The sequence below is a fragment of the Aulonocara stuartgranti genome, assembly GCF_965226115.1.
Source record: "Aulonocara stuartgranti genome assembly, chromosome: 15".
NCBI lineage: Eukaryota > Metazoa > Chordata > Actinopteri > Cichliformes > Cichlidae > Aulonocara > Aulonocara stuartgranti.
Window position 1 is genome coordinate 17,110,081 of NC_138951.1, and position 20,327 is coordinate 17,130,407.

The 20,327-nt window shown below is 39.0% G+C and overlaps 1 long non-coding RNA gene across 1 annotated transcript; it reads left to right on the forward strand.

Annotated features, from left to right (window-relative positions):
• Positions 1 to 12,959: 12,959 nt before the first annotated feature.
• Positions 12,960 to 17,672, forward strand: LOC309688969. The gene is made up of 2 exons (XR_014271216.1): positions 12,960 to 17,213; positions 17,265 to 17,672. It is a non-coding gene; the product is annotated as an uncharacterized lncRNA (long non-coding RNA).
• Positions 17,673 to 20,327: the final 2,655 nt, after the last annotated feature.

Sequence of the window (20,327 nt, forward strand, 5' to 3'; positions counted from 1 at the left end):
CCTGCAGGTTATTTATGCTCAAAGTGTTGCTGACCTATAGGTCAGTGTAAGGAGCTGTGTAGCTGCATTGACCTATCAGTATTATGTCATCAGTAACAGGGAACCTATCTCTTAAGATGACAAATCATAGCATGTTTGCTTACTTGGAAATGGTATCTCTGATTCCACAAATCACACAGATCATAAATGATCTCAGAGCAGTGAAAGCAGAGCCAGTGGCTTGTCTCACATGTTTGCCATCAAAGACCAGACGTTTATAACCAAACAACCGTAAAGGCTGCTGTCCTCTCAGCTCTCCAACTCCAGCATTTGTTAGTGGGACAAAGAGATACGCATACCAAATAATTTTTGTGAAGTCTGACGAAAACACAGTTAAGCCTGCTTCCAGAAATAATAGCCAACTGCATACACAAGAAGGCAGTAATTTAAAGGATGGCAATGAGAAAAGCGTATGTTCTTTATGTCTGTGAAGGTTCTCAGTCATTCAGGTCATCGTAGTCAAAGGAGCTTGCAAAGAAAAGCGTCTGGACTTCTTTAAGTTGCTTGAAGACGTTCCACCTCTCATCCGAGAAGCTTCTTCAGTTGTAAGGTCAAATGGCCGAGAGTCCCAGATTTAAACCCAGTGGGAGTATCCCCCCAATGTTCTTTATGACAGAACGCTGTGTGGAAAGAGAGACTGAGTTCACATTTGCAGGTTTTAACTAATATCTGTATTTAGATTTAATTGGGAAAGCCCTGCCTGCCTTGTTTGCCCTGGTAGAGTACTACTGCGGCAACTGAACACCTCTTGATAGCACACATTTAAATTGCATTTTTTGCATTATACCATGTACCACTGAGCATGAAAACGAATACACTACAACAGTTTTTATCTTTGTCTCTTTCAAGCAAAATAAATTTTTCCTCAGATGTCAGATCCTAATCAAGTGTATCAGAAGAGAACTGACTTAAAGTGTAAGTGGCATTCGTCAATCATAAGCTAAAGCAGCTTGTTTCAGGTGTAGGTTGAACTGAGGAGTTGCACAAAGGACCTATTAAATGGGGATTATTTTGACCAGTGAGTTACACTGTAGGACCAACTGTAAATACATAAACATAAATGACTGTAATAAGCTTACTTACTTACTTAAAATTTGAGGTTTATACAAGCCTTTGAAGTCTGTCACCTAACACTGTCTATGCAGAAAGTGAAACGGGAAAGTGGAAAACAGCTCTGACCTAGTAGACTTGAAATGACGTGAAAAAAACAAAAATCAAAAAAACAACAGATCTACTGGAGCCTGAAATCTATTAAGCCAATCATTTAATTGTCCATTGGTTTTCCAGCTCATGCATTTCAAACTTTTCTCTTGTTTCATATATTGTCAGATCTCCTGACAGACCTGGCTGAATATTTGTTGACATAAACAGAAAAGTCTTAGAAGCTTCTATGGAAGTGATGTCATAATTTTACCCCCTCTGATTGTCCGCTTGCTTTGCCTGCTAATAATTACTTCTTCTCCTGGCCTGCTTAATCGGTGAAGAGGAAGCATGACAGCACAATTTTGCTTTAGCCAAAATCTTAAATGTGGGACAGTTTTGACAAATGTGTGTTTGTCCTTGCGAGAAGCTGGTCGTATGGCGTTAATAATAAGAGTAAATGCTTTGGACAGACATGAAAAGTTGGTTATGAGAAGTTTGGTTGTTGAGCCAGTGTTCATCACTCCCTGGCAGATCCATTTGTTATCCATTTAGATTCAAGAAAGCACACCAAGTACAGATATTATCCAAATGTCAGTTATCTTTGTAACTTTGCAGAGTGTTCTGCTTGAGTAGGATTATTTTTTACAGACTGATTTTTTTATTTTTTTATTAGTTTTGAACAGTTCTTTTAGTTTACTAGGACATTTATTTATTTATTCACTACTTTTTCTAGGAGATGTTTACACTTGTACTGGTACTGGTTTTCAGCTGGCCGGTACAACTTCTTACATCATATTATTTAGAAGGTTTTCTTTGATGAAACCTATTGGCACTCTTTCTCTTTTTTTCTACAATATTTAACTATTGACTGTCTTGCATGTCTCCACAAGTCTAAGCCAGTACTGGCAATGCTAATGTTAAAAGGGACCCATAATTGTACTTTCCAACACCATATTTGATTCCTGTATTCAAATAAAGTACTTTTGTATAAGTCCAGCTTGTTTGCAACAAGCCTTTTTAATCTAACTTTGGTCTTAAGATTTGAACAGAAGGTGGGTAATGTTTCCATGTTTTACATGTTTTACATGCTCTTATCTCATTGTTCAAACCACTTGATATGAGTGTCTATCATTTTAACTGCATACACAATACTGTGCAAAACTCTTGAACCACTCCTTACTTTTACCAGTATGTGTGGAGAAAATCACGAGGAGGCTTTGTCCTAGTTTGAGGCGGCATGAAATTATGAACACGGAAAATGATAGCCAGATTTCGAATCATTACGCAGTGCAATATCTTGATAGGAAAAACCCACAATGGAACTCTATCAGTCATGGATTGGCCTCACAGATCCTGGATGTGAACATTTGTCACATTTTGACAGAGAACAGAACAACGCCCAGCCCACATCCAAAGAAGAGCTTTGGTTGTCCCATAAGAAGCCTCGGAAACTATTCCTGAAGACTACTTAAAGAAACTGCAAGAATGTTTGCCCAAGTTCAGACTGTGTTGAAGAATAAAGGTGGTCATACCAAATATTGAATTTTAAACTGCTAGAATTGTAAAGGTTTTGTTCAAGCTGTTTTTGCATTATATACTTAAAAATCGCTGGACCTATTCCACATTTTCTTCTCAAAATATAAAGAAGTCAAGACTTTTGAACGGTATTGCATAGCAGAAAATAACAAAATGTAATACCACAACTGGTGAATCACTCCCTTCAGTTGTTAAAGCTGCTTGAAGTCCCAATCACAGCTTTCAAGAGAATAAAAGCAAGCATCTACTATTAATTATCCTCGCTAGGACATTGTTGTGGACAGCACTTGATTTGGTGAATTTATAAAGCACTATCATCTGATTCCAGCTTCTAATGGAATTTAGTGGGATCAGTTTGTAGTTTTCAGACCACCCGAAATTCCAAATCACATTAGGCATTCAATTTGTGTTTGTTCTTTTGAAATAAAACTGACTACAGGTGAATGCAAGTCTTTGTTAGCAGCATAGCTAAATCCTTTAATATGTTTGAGGTTTCAGAGGTGATTGAGACAAGTTGTACTGGATGAAAGACTTCGTGCTGGCATAATGTTTTCTCCTGTCCTGCCACTTGAAAGAACAACAACCCACTAACAACACATGACAAATACTTTTTTTAAAAAAAGGAAGGAAAAAAGAAAAAACAACCCTGGCATCAATTTAAACAGCTGTGCCAGTCACTGAGTGCAGAGATGTGTTGTTAATTTGGCAGACCCACTGCAGAACAGCCTTCTGCCTGTCTGCCCAGCTTCCTGCAAACGTACAACTTTGGCCGGATGAGCGGGCTCCCTTGCTGCGCATGCTTCTTTGTCTTGCTTTCCATCCCCGAGGTGAGACCTCAGAGCAGATCTCAGGAGCGCAAAGGGACAGATGCATCTGGAAAGTCTGTGCTGGCTACACTTGACAGTTTGCAAGCTGGCGCTAATGAAAAGCAGAAAGCTGCCTTTTCTCGCATTGCATGGTTAGCATTAGTTTAGCCAATCTTCTGAACTTCCAAATGTACTTATATATGCTCCCATTTGGAACATGCTCCAAATTATGCAAATGTTTTTTCCAACTTCAGGGTTTGCAATATAATGATATGATTTTGTAGGCAAGTCTCGACACAGACAGTATGTGAATCAAGCTCTTAGTGGTTATAACGTCGCGACGGCAAGGCAAATTTTACAAGAGAATTATATGTTTGGATTTAAAAGCCTCTAGAAATTGTATTTTGGTCGCTTCATATTTTCTGCAAAAATCACTGCATACTAATGTTAGACATTCTCTGGTTAATGCTGCATGTTCTGTGCAGAGAGAGTGATTGTTTGTGGTTTTAAGAATGAGTTGCTTCACCCAGAACCATTTTTTCCCTTTCCCTTGGAAGTCAGAATAAGTGACATCACAGTCACATGGCAGTGTATTTGTAAAGACATGTGGCAGAGCTACTTGACACTATATACTGTGTTTATTTAAGCCTTTGCAAACTGTATGCACTGTGGCTTTCTGTTCAGAAAACGCCAGCATGAAATCCTCTAGCCATAAATTTTTCCTAAACACATGAATACACTCTCTCTGATAAATGAAAAAACAAAACAAATACATAAGAAAGAAGTCTGCAAATTACTTAAACTCTAAAGCATTATCGGGATTTCTTTGGGTATGCAGGGTCATTGCCCTGCTCGAGTTGTCAGGTGACCCATGTTCCAAAATTGAAAGCTAGGGAAAGTGAGCAAGAGAGCCTGGACCTCCATTCAGGAGGGGAGGAGGAAGCCACGGAGCTTTACCATGTCAACATCTTTAATATACATATAGATTTATTGCCATACCCAACTTAAAGCAGATTGATGGATAAGCAGAAGAAAATAGATGAATGGACTCCTCTGTTTTTGACAAGACATGCAAGAATTTACAAGGTGAAAGGAACTTCCTTTAATTATTCCTTGAATATATATGATTCTAAGTCTTTAAAGGAGATAAGTTAACATAGTCTTGTTTGTATCATAATTTATTTGGTGTTTTTTCTTAGAGAAACTGTTTCTGTGGCTTCACTCATATTTTTACCTCCATCATCCGTTTTGTTTCATTTCTGCTCAGTCAGCACATTGAGACGGCTGTGAAAAACACCATTCAGCACAGGAACAAAAGGCCTCAGTTTATTTTCAGCATGACACACATGCCAGTGAAGGGAAAAACAAAAACAAACCCAAACATTGCATGCATTTCTTCTTAATGTCAGCTAGATCGTGAAAGTCTCCAAGCTAAACAAAAGACTTTGAAAAGTAGTGTTTGTGTCAGTTGTTTAGGCCTCGAAGAAACCGACAGGGCCTGTTCTCAAGTTTCTAAAGGAAATGTTTATGGTTCCTGCTCCTGTGTTTGCCTGAGTGCTAACAAAGAATAAATAGATCCCCCCAGACGACTCTTTGGTTAACATTTTTATCTTTGCATTAATTTGTCTTGCTGAAACTTCTGTTTTGGCCCACGTATACGATTACAGCAAGTGTGCTGCGACACTGTTGTTGACGCAGTGTGATGTTTGTTCTTAACTAGAAAACTACAGGACTCGGAATGATTAAAGACTTAAACTGATTAAAGGAAGGTCAAAATAATGGGGAAACAATTTAAACAAACAAGTGTGCCGGAATAAGCTGCTCTGTGCACAGTATCACTCCCACAGAAGCCACATTAATGTGGTTATGAGTCACTAAATCAACATACTCCCTCTGGCCACTTTATTAGGTAGTGTTTAACTTCTTATTGATGCAAATATATTAGCCTATAGTGTAGAAGTAAGTCAGTGGATTTAGGCATGTAGACATGGTCAAAGCTTTCTGAAATTCAAACTCAGCATCCAAATAGGGAAGAAACTTGATTTAAGTGACTTTGGGGCATGGTTGTTGGTGCCAGACAACAGGTCTGAGTATTTCTCAAAACTGATCTACTGGGGTTTTTCCTACAAAACCATCTTTATGGTTTTAAGGGAATGATGGGAAAAGAAAACATTCAGTGAGTGCAAATCTCTGGGTGAAAATACCTGGCGATATCAGGGGTCAGAGTTGATAGGACAGCGACACCAACTCAAATAAGAAGAAGACCACACCATTAGCTAAGAACAGGAAACTAAGGCTACATTTTCCATGGACTCTCGACAAAAGAAGGCTAAAAAAATGTTTCCTGGTCTGTTGAGTCTTGATGTGGGATGAGAATGCACTGTTAACAACATGAAAGCACAGATCCCTCCTGCCTTGGTGTGGAGGACATTTTCTTGGTGTTTAAATGCCAAAGCCTACCTGAGGATCATTGCTGACCATGGCCATCCCTTTTATAGGGACCACGGTGCACCCACCTTTGGCTGACTGCTTCCAGCTATGCCACAGAACTCAAACTGATTTCTGTTTTAGCCTCCAAAGTAACCAGAACTCAACCTCAGCCAACATGTCTGCAGCAACTGTGTGATGCTGTCATGTCAATACTGAGCAAAAGACGAATATTTCCAGCACCTTGTTGAATCAATGCCAACAAAATAGAATAAAAATAAAGGCTGTTCAATGGGTTTTAGTAAGATGTTCATACAATGACAATATGGCACACATATCTGGCCCATTAGACTTATTTCAAAAACAAGATAAACAGTTTGAATTCAGCTCAGTAAAAGCTTAACTCTCCCTCCATGAGCAGTTACAATCATGACTAATTATACATTGCTAGTACTTTTCTTTCATCTGCCTTTAAAAAGGGGGAAGATGATATCTTCTGCTTGTCTTGGATAAACAAACATATTTTCCTTTGTTATGTGACAAACTGCCACTTTGTTCAAATGGCACCGCCTGTTGGTTTGAAAAATGTTTGTTGCATATTAAGTGTTTTCATTTTTTAAATTTGAAGCCAGAAGGTGCAATATTTGGATGACAATGTGTGGCACTAAGCCAAAAGTTAATACTAGCTAAATTGTTACTCAAGGCACATCATTAGATGGTATAGGTGCACCACACAGATACTGACCTCCTTGAAATCTGGGCATTTTAACATGACAGTCTGTGGAGACTGAACCAACCTGAAGTGGTTGTTCAAGGAATTGGAGCTTTCAGCACTTCTGAATTGGCTTTATTTTTCAGTCAGGAAGGTTGCAGCTTTATTTGGATAACCTTAGGAGAGAAGAGACCATTGTTTTTGCCTCTAAGGAGGCAAAGATGAAATTATATACCCAAAGTTTGTAGGAGAGCCAAGTTTGACTGTTCCTCTCCTTTTCAGATAAGCAGTGGAGATCTGCATCATATTAAATGCCTTTTGTGCTCTTTGTAGTTGAGTATCAGTAAGCCGCATTCCTGCGGCTGTGTTTCCGATTTTATTTTGAAAAAACCCCGTTGAGGTGACCACCATCCAGAGTAGATATGATTTTTTTTTTAAAGTTAATAAACAGTTATTGTCTTCCTTAAAAAAATAAATGTTAAAATCGTTAAAATGAAAATGGTTAAAATGTCCCTTGATACCTTTTTTATTCTTATTACAATACTATTTAAGCTGGGGGAATTAGGAAGTTCAAAAAAATACCTTAGTGGTGCCATTAAAACTAGGAAACTTGTAAACCTCAGACACAGGAGTGTATAGGAAAGTATGCAGTAAAAACAGCATTTATAACAGGCAAGAGGTGGACTGAACACGAGCCAAACTGATACAGAGCCAGACACGAGGAGTCAGACTACCACACAGAAGTCTGCATGTACGTCAGCCTAGGTTTTTCAACAGACCAGCTTCTTCCAAAACAACAATAATAAAAAGTTTATCCGAAGAAAAATAGTCTGTCTAGTTGAATTAAACCTCAGAAGGAGGAATTAGAGAGCCTCGGGTTGTTTTTGAGGAACAAAGCCAGCCTAAATACATTTTTGTAATCCAAGAAGGTCAACCTGTTTCATACTCTGTGGATATACATTTGCTGGAGGCTAGTATGCTCGGTTAGAAGGATTGGTGAGATGTCCAAGAGAGAGTTTTGTTTTGTTTTGTTGTTTGAAACATTTTTCATGAGTAAAACATTTTTACTGTTAATGTGCAAACAGATTCAAATGTAAGTTAAAACCTTCCTCACTCTGGCTACATCTAACAGCTTGTGGATGGATTTCTATGTAAAGAACTGGGGTTGAATTTGCATCAAAAATCCAAAATGCAGAAGATTTAAGCCTGTCCCAGGGACTGCCCTTGATAAGGACACTATGACAGCCATATATAGTAAGTGAAGACTTTCTGTGTATCTAAAATTGCATACAGCACAAGTAACTTACTTTGCAACCACTAAAAAAATTGCACAAGTAGGTGGTTTTTTTGTTTTTTTTTCTTTAGCAGCACCATATACAGTGGTCCCTCTTTTATCGCGGGAGTTACGTTCTAAAAATCCGCGAAGTAGCCAGCTTTATTTTTTATAAGTAAAACCCCTCACTACACTCTTTTTCTCAGACAGGCATTAACATTTTCACACTTTTCTCTCTTGTTCTCAAAGTTCAAACCTTTGTAGAAGAATAAGTCCAGTATTGTAGAATGAAACCACCCGCAGGTTCCTTTGATGGTGCAAAACGTTTCGTCGACATTGTTGTTTGTTGGGGAGAAAACTTAAAAACATACAGTACAGCACTTCAGAGTCACACTGCTAGCGATCAAATAGTTATGTGAATTTGACAAGCTGAAGGCATTCTGTACTGTACAGGAGACACAGCACGAGATTAATTGACAATGGTCTACAGCCAATAAAACTGCACAAAAAAAACAATCCACGAAACAGCGATACCTGTGAACCGCCTTATAGTTAGGGATGACTGTACCACCTAACAGCAGCCAGCAACTTCCAGCAATCACTCACCAACTGGCTCCTTTGTGATCAGTAGTTGCCAGATGATTGTAGACCGGTCTCTCAGCCTCTGACTGTGGCCTACGGAAGAGTAGCTAGCTGCTATGTTTTGTAGCTAGCATTTTGTAAACAGGTAAGAATACGTTCAAATTAACTTGCACAACATTAGCACATGAGTATAAAGTGTGTGACAAATACAGTTTGACATGGCATCCAGCAACAGTGGCCTGTCTTGTATGTTTCATCTCTATTTTGGCTATTGTTAGGATGTGCAAGCAACGAACAGGATGCTAACTACAATTAATAGCTGCAGGTGTCAATATCAATTGTTTTCTAAATGTTATACAGGAACCTTTTAATGATAAAATAAACAGTTTTATCTTTTATTTCGTCTCTTTTTGGTGTTTTAGAGTATTTGAAAATAAATGGGTTGACCCTAATTGATCTCGACCTCCAGTGGAAGTCAGGGCAGAAATAATAACCATACTAAAATAACACAATTTTGGAGCTTATTAGGCAGAACTGTTAGACTGCCTTAATAAAGTAATTTGTAGCAATTCTTAAATACACATTTATTAAAATAGCATCACAATTCTGTGATCAGGCAGAGATACTGTGATACTGCAAAGTAGTCACACTTCCCAGAGAGACTGCCAGGCCAGGAAATGACATTTGAATTTCAATGAGATTTTTACTTAGACAATAAAAAGAAGGATTATTAATACATTTCTTCTTATGTTCCATTAAATTGTAGACGCTTACATTGCATTTACAACATGCATAGACCTTCACCATAAGTTTTCAAGTTTTTTTAGCTTTGTTTTTACGTGACTCATTTACACAACATTAATACTGATACTACTAATACTACACAACAAAGCAGAAAAAGTGAGGGAAAGCATGCAGATATATGTATCAGTGCTGATGTAAAATACTACAAGCATTCATGGAGCTGGGATATAAATTTTTCGCTGGGCCTCCCTTTTCCTCACCTCATAAAATATACATCCCGTCCACCTCAGACCTCCCTGGGCTTGTGCACTGTAGTACAGTAGATCCGCAAACCGGCCGCAGCAGACAGCACGAAGGCCCCATCACCATATTGTCTGGAGTTACATTCCAGAAACGTGGGGCTTTGTGGTCACTAGCTTCTTTTCTGTTTTTCTTCTATGATAAGCTGACAGAGTAAACCTGACATAATTAGTTGTCTGGGGTTTGTTTGGGTTGTGAATCGCTGCTGTGGTGTAAATCAGCGAGAAGCTGGCAGCCTGTGCGACAGCTCGAAGCCACATTAAAGTGCAGGGGCGCCTTCTCTGCCGCTAACCACATTCACTGTTCAGTCGCTTCCCATTGTTTTTCCTCCAGGACCTGGCGATTCCAGCTGCAGACTTGGACCTTACAATTGCAGCTTGTGTTTTGGTCGTATTTCTTTTCATATTTTGTTACACCATGTAATGTTGGATTTGGGTTTGGAGTGTGACTTTTGATGTCACGATTCAAGTGAGAATGGCGATCTAGGTCATTCATTATGGAAACTCTTGTATTTGTTACATGGGAAATGTCGAGGAGGGAAATTATTTTACTGCTATTGTTAAATAATTGTCATTGCATTAATAATATAATCTGCAGCATGGATATTGCATTCCAAGGTTTAAACAGTGTCTCTTTCAGAAAGACTGAGTTGCAGGCTGACAGGAAGTTGTATGCAGAAGTGAAAGCAGGAAGTTATTTTGAGCCGCAGGCTAAGACGAGGCTTTAACAATGTAACAGATAGCTTTAAGAAGGCCTTAAGCAGTTATGACTATTTTATACACAATGCATATCTGTGCTTATTAAAGAGTTGGAGCTCGGTCAATTAATTGGGGGTCGGAAGCTTTGTTCGGCGCGATGTTCGGACAATCTATTGTGCAAGTGACTTGGAGCCTTAGAAGGAATCGCAATACATGCTTACAAAACACTTATATCAGGTCATTTTATATTAAGGTTTTAGTAGAGGTTCTTGGTTAAAACATTTATTTAGTAGAAGACATACACATAGTCTCAGTGAGCTTCTGGTCTGGTAAAAGGTCAGAAGTGCAACAGGTGAATTGAGAAAGAGCATTTGAGGACGAGACACAGATAGTAGGTGAAGAGGTGACACAAAGAGCATGTGAGGTCAACACACACACACACACACACTTTAAATTAGATTTATTTAGAGGAAGAGGTTAGTTATGTTTGGCTGTAACTGCAAAATTGTCTTGGTAAAAGAGGAACCGTTTCTTGTTGTCTCGGCAAGAAAGAGGAACAATTCATTTTAAGATAAGAACGGAAAGTACCACGCCATGAAAATAGAAGATGATTTTCTAGGTGAAAAGTCATGATGATGTTGATCTGATCTATGTATAAAATGTACTGGTGACGCATGAAGGGGCGTCAGTAAACAAACCCTGATGCTATAAAATATCTGTTCATGCTTTGATTAAGTCGAAGACTACTTCCTGTCTGCGTACAGAGTTGTCTTCCCACACGTGTGTTCATTAAAATCATCGTTTGACTTCACCCGGCCGGATCGGTGTGGTTATTCTTCGATCACCTCTTGTACCCTTCCTCAATACTGAATCTTAACATTTGGGGGCTTCGTCCGGTTATTGAGGAGGGTGAGTTGGAGGTTTAGACGGAGAAATCCGGGGTCTTAGGTGGTCTGACGGGCAGACATGAATTCCAGTGGTCTAAGTGAGTGGGCATAAGCCGGCTTATCCAAAAGGTAAGGCACTACCTGTTGAATTATTTCCAAAGTGTGCCAAATTGGACATGATAAAATTTAAGTCTACTCACTGAAGTTACTGGTGCATGTCTGTTTTGATTTTGATGAAAAATCTCATGAGTTGAAGCAGTTAGAGTTCTGCTAAGAAGAATGAAGAAATGAAAGCAGTAAAGTCTGCTAAAGCAGTTAGAGTCTGCCAGGAAAAGTTTAAATAATGGGTTGAAGTCCCAAAGAAATTGAGTTAGAGTCTCAAGTAGTTTGGTAGGGTATTTGGTCATTTTGTGGGTTAAAGTCCCGGTTGGTCATTAGGTCAGACCTCTGTGGGTCAATTTGTGGGTTAGAGTCCCCATTGTCCATCAGGGTCGATCTGCCTCAGTTATACACTTTGTTGGGTGTTTTACTGTTGTTTCAAAGTATTATAAATTATTCTAGAACGGCAGTTAGAGTCTGCTAGGAAGCGCAGTGCTCAGAGGTAACGCTTGCCAATGCAAAGGACGCTTATGCATTGTCCTCGAAGAGGGATAGTCAGTTGGTCACTGTGGAGCTTGGGGCACTCCAGAATAACTAGGAGTTAGAATCTCCTTACCGTTTGCAACGGTATCTGCGCTTTTTTGGCCAGCAGAAGTGGATTTCGGGCGTGTAACTTTAACTTAACACTTCAAAGTTTGGGTTGGTTGACGCTTTTAAATTGAGTTAGGGATTTTAGAAATGAGGCCAGAAACAGTTAAAGTCTTGATACTGGTTAATTGGTCGCAAAAAACTCAGGGAATTTATCCGCTGGGTGGTTATGTTAAATTTGTCTAAATTGTGTAGGCGCTAAAGCTGACAGATCTGACAGTAGTTGTAAATATAAGACGTCTTTGTAAAATAAGAGATCTCTGTGTGAAAGGAGTCTGAGGCAATGCTGCTGCTATTTTTAGACGGTGTGTGTGAGTGAAAATGCAAATTAGTAAGCAGTGAACTGTTTAAGCCACAGTTGGTTTTACAAATACTGCTGCAAACATTGTTGAGTGTGTGTTTCAAATGCCATTTATGTTTATTAGAGGACTATAAATAAAGTTTTGAGTTGCCGTAGTGGATGTATAGTAATTGACTGAGTTTGGATGTAGATATATAAATATATTGAGTGCACTGTATATACTTAAGACTAACACATCACTTTCAGTAGTAACTTTTCTCCAGCATTAGTTGCTGGTGGGTTTTATTTTTTCAATTTCTTGTGTGTGCGGTGAGAATTAATGGAGGTTTCAATTTTTTGTTTGTTTGTTTTTTACTTGCTCTTTTTGATTATGACAAGCATGTCTAAAATACTCTTAGGAAAGTGTGTTGAGTTATATTCCTTAACTCTAGTCACAGTTTAAGTGTGAATGCGGTGACTAGAAGCTTTGACATGATGAATAAAGGTGTGAGAGGTATTTCTTGGGTGATGTAAAGTAGGACGTTTTAAACTTTGAAAGTGTTTTAATTTGAGAGAGGCATGAGTGATGTTATAAGAGTTTAGTTTATTTAAAAGGTGTGTGTGAGAGGATTATGAAATCATTGTGTGAATGATGCTACATTTTAGGTCAAAAGTTAGTAGAATTACAGAGGGTTTGTAGATTGTAAATACAAAATAAGTTTGATTAGCCTGGAGAAACAGCAAAGCAGTTTGAGCTGCTCTGAGCAGCTGCGTGCGGTGTGTGTGTGTAACAGGAAATGGTGTGGGTGACAGGAAGTTTGCATGCCCATATAAGGTGATGTGTGAACAGAGGAAGTCTGAGAGAGAAGTGTGTGTGTAGGCAAAAGGCAGAGTGTGTGCGTGAAATAAGGGAGTATTGTTTTTACATCAAGGTTTAGTAGAGCTAAAGTAGAACGTCACAAACAAACAAAAGAAGGTAAAATGAAGAGAGAAAATAATGTGGTTCCCTGACCGGGAGAGAAAATAACTGACAATTACATTAATGAATAGAAAACACACATACACAAAGTGCCATATGTGAAATTATTCTAGGAAGGAGTCAGAATTGAGATAGCTTATTATAGAGATAGTTTAACATAAGATGCAATGAAGGAAGCAGCTTACATTCCTTTAATTCCCAGAGCCAGTGTGTTCCCTCCCCTGCCCACTTGGGCCCCGTATCAGGCGAGTATGGAAGGCTGGATAGCCCATGACGGGTAAGATCCCACCTCGAAACCCTGGGACAACCTAAGGCAGGCACAGTCACGATTACTCTCGGACCTGACGGGTAAGACCGCTGGGCTAGGGTGGAGGTGGAAAGTGGCAAGTGGAGCCCTACCTTCTGGCTGAGGACAAGGAATGCTGCTATTTAAGGTAGGATATCAGAATTTGGGTTAGTAAATTTGGGGAGGAGAAAATTGACTGTTTAAAGGCAAAATTATGAAGGAGTCTGACACACTGCAAAAGCACCATATGCAAATTCACACACACAAACAGAAAATGCATTAAACTTATAAAGACAAGACAAGCTCATCGAGATTGATGCATAGATACAGACTAAACTTGGCTAAGAACACAAACATAGGCAATGAAGAACAGCTTGCTATCTTGTATGAATGATACAAGGGTGTGAATGTTTAATAAAATACATTTGAGTTTGTAATTGAGGAATAGAATAAGCCATATGACAAAGGGAGTTATGAAAACGAAAAAGGGATTAAAGTAGTTTTAAAAAAGAGTGACTTAGGAGTGCTCTCGTACTGAGTGATCAACACTAGTGATCACTGTTGGAAGAAATAAAATGATTTAATGAGTTGGGAATGTTTAAACATATGTTTCTGTTGTTACAGCTTCTTGAGAGATGACTCAGTATGCAAATTAGCTGGAGTGTGTGTGTGACTGTGACTTTCAGGAAGAGGAAGCATAGCAGAGACGAGAAGTGCAGATTGGGGTAGGGAATTTATAGTTTAGTGATTATATGATGTCGTAAGGGGTCTTATGTTGAATTTAAGAGTATAAGGGGGTGATTTTTGTTTGCAAATTGTGTGGTTTTAATGAGACTTTTGGTGTATTGAGGAGGTGAAATTATGTGGTGGCAAGATTTGTGTGTTTAAGGTTGTTGTGGTGATGGGTTGATTCTGTCAGGTAGGTTGTTGTTGGTGTTTTTGTTTTTAATAGGGGGAGTTTTAGGAAACATGGACATGTCTAAAAAATTGGGCCCATTATTTTGTAACAGTGCACTTAAAGAAAACCTGTCAGGTGATTTTGTTTTGTTTTTATGAGCTAACAATCAGCTCTATTTTTCATTTCTGTTTTAAGCAGGCCTGCAACAGTGAATAACGGCGCTGAAAATTCTCGGGAAGAGCAAATATAAGGTGGGCTTTCCAGATTACAATTGGCTGAGGAGAAAGCTACCTGTGGGGACTGATCAAGGTCGTAAGTCCCTGTAAAAAGGATTTTATGCGAGTCAATCCAGTCCAAAAGCATGAAGAAATATTTTCCTATGGAAAATAAAAATGACGGAGCTCATTTTGCTGAGGGTGGAGAATCTGACGCGGGAAGCTCCACCATTAGCAAATACATGGTGTGACTGCATGTGAGTGAATGTGAGACTGTATGTGAGTGAGGATGAATTAATGTGGACAAACAATTTGTTTTTACCAGAGAAAATTTCTGTTTTGTTTTATTAGGTGGGGTTAGATTATGGGATTATAGTATATTGTTGGGAGAATGCCAAATGCTAAAGGGGAAATATTTTTTGATGTAACTCAGTTATCATTGTTTGAAGAAACACATGACTGATAACTGTTCTGTTTTAAGTTTATTTTTATGACATAGATTGGATCATGAGTGGGGAAAACTGAGCAGTTTTAAGTTTTGTATAGTATCTTGACACATGAAATGTATCAAGATAAAGGGGGGTTTAGGGTTTAATAATTTAATTGTTTAATAATTTAGGATCATTTTAGGACCTTTTGGGTTTTTGATCATTTGGATATGGTAAAACTGAAACTGTTATTTTTAAGTTAAGGTTAAAAGATTAAAAGTGAACTTGTCACGGTTTGCGAGGCAAGCCGTGTGGAGTTGTAGAAAAGGACCCAAAAGGCGGCAGCTCTGGCGCAGGTGAATATTTATTTACAACGGTGGGCACAAAACAGCACTGGTGGAAAAAACAACCTAAACTGGGTAAGCTAATAACACAAACCAGAAACGAGACGCAGGGAGACCGAGGGGAAACATGGAATAAACACAAAGAGAGACGAGAGCTCATAAATACACAGAGGGGCACAAGGGGGTAAGAGTCACAAAGGGAAAAAACACTTAGGGAACACCACAACAGGACACCTCAGAAAACCTGGCCTAAATAAGGAGCGAAAATACAAGGAACCAAGAATGCTGGGCCAACATGGCCCAGGACCATGAATCCTGTTTAGAAGATACAATGCCGGTTTTTCAAAGCTGTGAATAAATCTTAGAGGGAAAATTAGTGAGGGTTGAAGGGGTAGAACAGCTTTGATTTTTGATCTTTAGAAGAAGTGGTTATAATGTAGGCTTACACATACAGATATTACATAGGAGGTATTTTTAGGATAAAGGGGGAGCTTATAAATAGAAATGATTTTTATACATATTGCATTTTGTGCTTTTAAAGGAGTTGTGGCTCAAATTTGTCTCTGGAGGGTCACGAGCCTTGGCTAGCGCTATGATTAGCCAATCTACTGTGAGGATAATATGAGTTCATAAAGGATTGCACACGCTTACAGACACAGAGTTAAGAAACACACATGACAGTATTGATTCCAGGCAAAAGGCCTTAAATTCATTTAGCTTTTAACTGAACTTAAAGAAGGACCAAAGAGGAAGGAAAGCATATGTTTTGGTTAGGTCTGATAAACTAGAATTAGGAGGTATGGTTACATTAAAAGGAGCAAAATGAAATAAAAAGGCTATACCAAAACAGGTGATAACATAGGAAATGTGAGGTTTTAAAATGAAGTTAGTGTTAACACATAGGAGTTGTTTCAAGGCAGCATTTAGCTATGATGAAATGTATACAGGAGTAATTGCTTATATGCTTAAACTTAATTGATTAAAGTGGTTGTTTTCTTTTGGAGTAGATTAACTTGCAGCAGCGACAACTTGTGCACAGGATGTTGATGATCAGATAAGGGAAAATAGAGCGAGCAACTGGACGTGAAAGCAGGGCTTAAAGAGTTTAAAGTGATGAGGAACATACATAAATACAAGTCAATAAGTTAAGAGCATAATTAGGATCATGCTTTTGATTAAAGAGTCCCAGATAGGATAAGTTAGGGAGATGCAAGAAAAGGTGTTTTGTTTCCTTTGCAGAAGATCTCGGCGACCACAGGAGGGGCGAGGATCCTGGAGATCTCGAGGTTCGAGACCACCAGAGAAGGGTCTGCGTGAGGACACAATGTATTGTGACCTCTGGTGTTCCAGAGGTCAAAAGAGGGAGTGTCGAGGAGGGAAATTATTTTACTGCTATTGTTAAATAATTGTCATTGCATTAATAATATAATCTGCAGCATGGATATTGCATTCCAAGGTTTAAACAGTGTCTCTTTCAGAAAGACTGAGTTGCAGGCTGACAGGAAGTTGTATGCAGAAGTGAAAGCAGGAAGTTATTTTGAGCCGCAGGCTAAGACGAGGCTTTAACAATGTAACAGATAGCTTTAAGAAGGCCTTAAGCAGTTATGACTATTTTATACACAATGCATATCTGTGCTTATTAAAGAGTTGGAGCTCGGTCAATTAATTGGGGGTCGGAAGCTTTGTTCGGCGCGATGTTCGGACAATCTATTGTGCAAGTGACTTGGAGCCTTAGAAGGAATCGCAATACATGCTTACAAAACACTTATATCAGGTCATTTTATATTAAGGTTTTAGTAGAGGTTCTTGGTTAAAACATTTATTTAGTAGAAGACATACACATAGTCTCAGTGAGCTTCTGGTCTGGTAAAAGGTCAGAAGTGCAACAGGTGAATTGAGAAAGAGCATTTGAGGACGAGACACAGATAGTAGGTGAAGAGGTGACACAAAGAGCATGTGAGGTCAACACACACACACACACACACTTTAAATTAGATTTATTTAGAGGAAGAGGTTAGTTATGTTTGGCTGTAACTGCAAAATTGTCTTGGTAAAAGAGGAACCGTTTCTTGTTGTCTCGGCAAGAAAGAGGAACAATTCATTTTAAGATAAGAACGGAAAGTACCACGCCATGAAAATAGAAGATGATTTTCTAGGTGAAAAGTCATGATGATGTTGATCTGATCTATGTATAAAATGTACTGGTGACGCATGAAGGGGCGTCAGTAAACAAACCCTGATGCTATAAAATATCTGTTCATGCTTTGATTAAGTCGAAGACTACTTCCTGTCTGCGTACAGAGTTGTCTTCCCACACGTGTGTTCATTAAAATCATCGTTTGACTTCACCCGGCCGGATCGGTGTGGTTATTCTTCGATCACCTCTTGTACCCTTCCTCAATACTGAATCTTAACAGAAATTATAATGTTCATGCTGAATCTCACTGTGTGCTTAGTATACACAGGATATGCATTTGCTATAGTCTCATGCAAACATACAAGTGCAACAAAGATGTTGGGTTGTGTTCATAAGGGCGACATTCAGCAAGAGAAACAAATATAGCCACTTTCCTCTTAAAATTAAGAGTCAGAGGTACAGAGGGGAGCCAGGCTGTCTGGGCGGACCCACTTTTAGTCAAAGGGAAACTCTCAGCACGTGCAGAAGCAGTTCACCTTACAGGTCAACAGCCAGAGAGGGGAAAGTTGTTGGAAACATGCTAAATAGAAACAAAGAACAGAAACTGCGGCTGCGAGGACACAAATCCCTCCCAATGGAGGTATTTATACGACACTCCCAAGGCTATAATCGCGGTCTTTTAACTATGTCTCTGGGACTGGAATGGAAGTGTTTATCTGAACCCACGGAGAACTGACAGGAATAGCCAATAGCAGTATAACATGACAAAGCCCTCTGCTGGCCATAGTGCAGCCAGAGTTAGACTTTGCTATTTTGGGTTAGGAACCTCTGTGCTTATTTTAGAGCCTTACCAACTTGGCCTGTCTGTAATCAAAGGATCAAAACTACTTTATTCTGAAAATAGGCATTATAGTACCAGCTACACAAAAATGGCATCAAAGACCTCAGCTGAAAATTTTGCTGACTTGTTGATGTAGTATGATTTTCAGCACAATTGCTTTGGCTTCTAGGAGAACATGCTGACAAGATGTTTTCCATATTTAGTCATAAAACAAAGTCCAAGATTGACTTTTCAGGCTGATATTCTTGAAGTTGCCATTGTTGCATTAATAGTTTAACGTTAATCTTAAGTGCTGACCAGTAAATTTGTATTTTTTAACATCACCACTGTTATGAACATGTTCCATGAATACATTACAAAAAAGTTTTTGGGGTTTTTTTCAGTAAAAGCATATAGGAAAAAACATTTGATCATTCAGTGAGCAATACTCGGTGTCTGTGGTCTTTGCATCCAGCTTCTTTGTGCTAAAGTAAAAAGAAGCTGGATGGCTAATGTGCATGCATCACTGTTTATCATAAAACATAATTTCATCTCAATAGTTTATGCAAATAGCACATCTAGTGTCCTTAATAAGCTAACCACCTGCTGACAGTGCGATCTTAAAAAACAAGAACTCCGTTTGGCTGCTTCTCTTCACTATGCCAATGCAACGTTTCCTTCCAGGCTCAAATGTGAAATTGTAATTCCCATTTTCTTTTTCTCCCTTTTTTTTTTTTTTTAAATTGCCACCAGAGGCTAAGTCATCAGGCTAGCCAATGGGTTCACAGATTTGTCTTTTAGTGACTGACACAGCGACACTCGCAAACTTGAAGAATCTGAAGCATCTGGCGTGAAGAATCCGTCCTGTTTTAATATTGTGGCACCATCCCATAAATATGTCTTTCAGCTGTCAGCATTTGCGTCAGAGAAAGGCCGGCTTCATTAAGCAGATTCGTTACATGTGATGTTCTGCAAGAATAACCGTGTGCGAGTCTTTGGCTAGACCACATTGTGTTGCGATATTAGCTCCCCCTCTTCACCCAAACAGTCCATAGACATCGACCCCGCCCTGAGAGGCACTAAGCTCAGTGATACGGCTGTCAAACAAAATCTCTGTGCTTCCTTAAGTCCTGGTTGCCAGGGGAAAACATCAGGAATGCCGCCGGGTGACAAAAGACGATTAGAGGCCTGATTTCTCTGTATGCTGACATTTGTGAGTTTTCATGTGTTGTAAAGGAATTCTTGGCACTGAAGTTGGTTTGGAGACCACAAAAGGTGCTAAAGGTTGTCTTTCAGACACAACACAAAAGATGTTCTTGAAACACATGTGAAATGTATTTTTTCTCTCAACCTGACAAACAAGAGAAAGTACTTCTGTTATAGGCTGACGTTAAAAAGTGACATTTATATTTTCTACTACCACAAAAACTAAACCAACTAAGAGCCAACAGTAAATGGAACTTCCAATTTTGATCACTAGTTATTTGCAGATCTTAATAGTGTTATTCTTCCGAACAACTTTTTGGATAAACCTTATTTTCTTAATGACATGAAGTAACAGATGATCTCTTTATGTAACATGGCTGAAACTCATTAATCTTTGCCCCAGAAGGCACTTCTGTTCATTCTGTGTGAGACATAAAATCCTTGTTTATAGGATGATTACTTATATCTTAAAATGACCCTTTTGTTCAGAATAATGAATCTGTTTGCATGCTCCAGCCAGCCAATCTGATTTACTTGTGTTACCACAGTAGCTAAGCATGTTGATCCCTCCGTTAAGCTCCACAGGACTTCTGACGATGAAATTGGGTGATTTGGGATTTCCTGGTAAAGCAACGTAGGATGCAGCCACCTCAGTGGGCTCTGAGTCTGCATAATGAAGCAATTTAAACCGCTTTTGGCCAAGTTGTTGGTCTTGATCTGATCCTTTGATATAACTTGCAAGTGGGAATGCCTGCTTATTTATTTCTTGACCAAGAAAACTGCCCACTGTGAATGCAGGACAAAGGACACAAAGAGCTAATCTACCTGTAAAGAGGATTA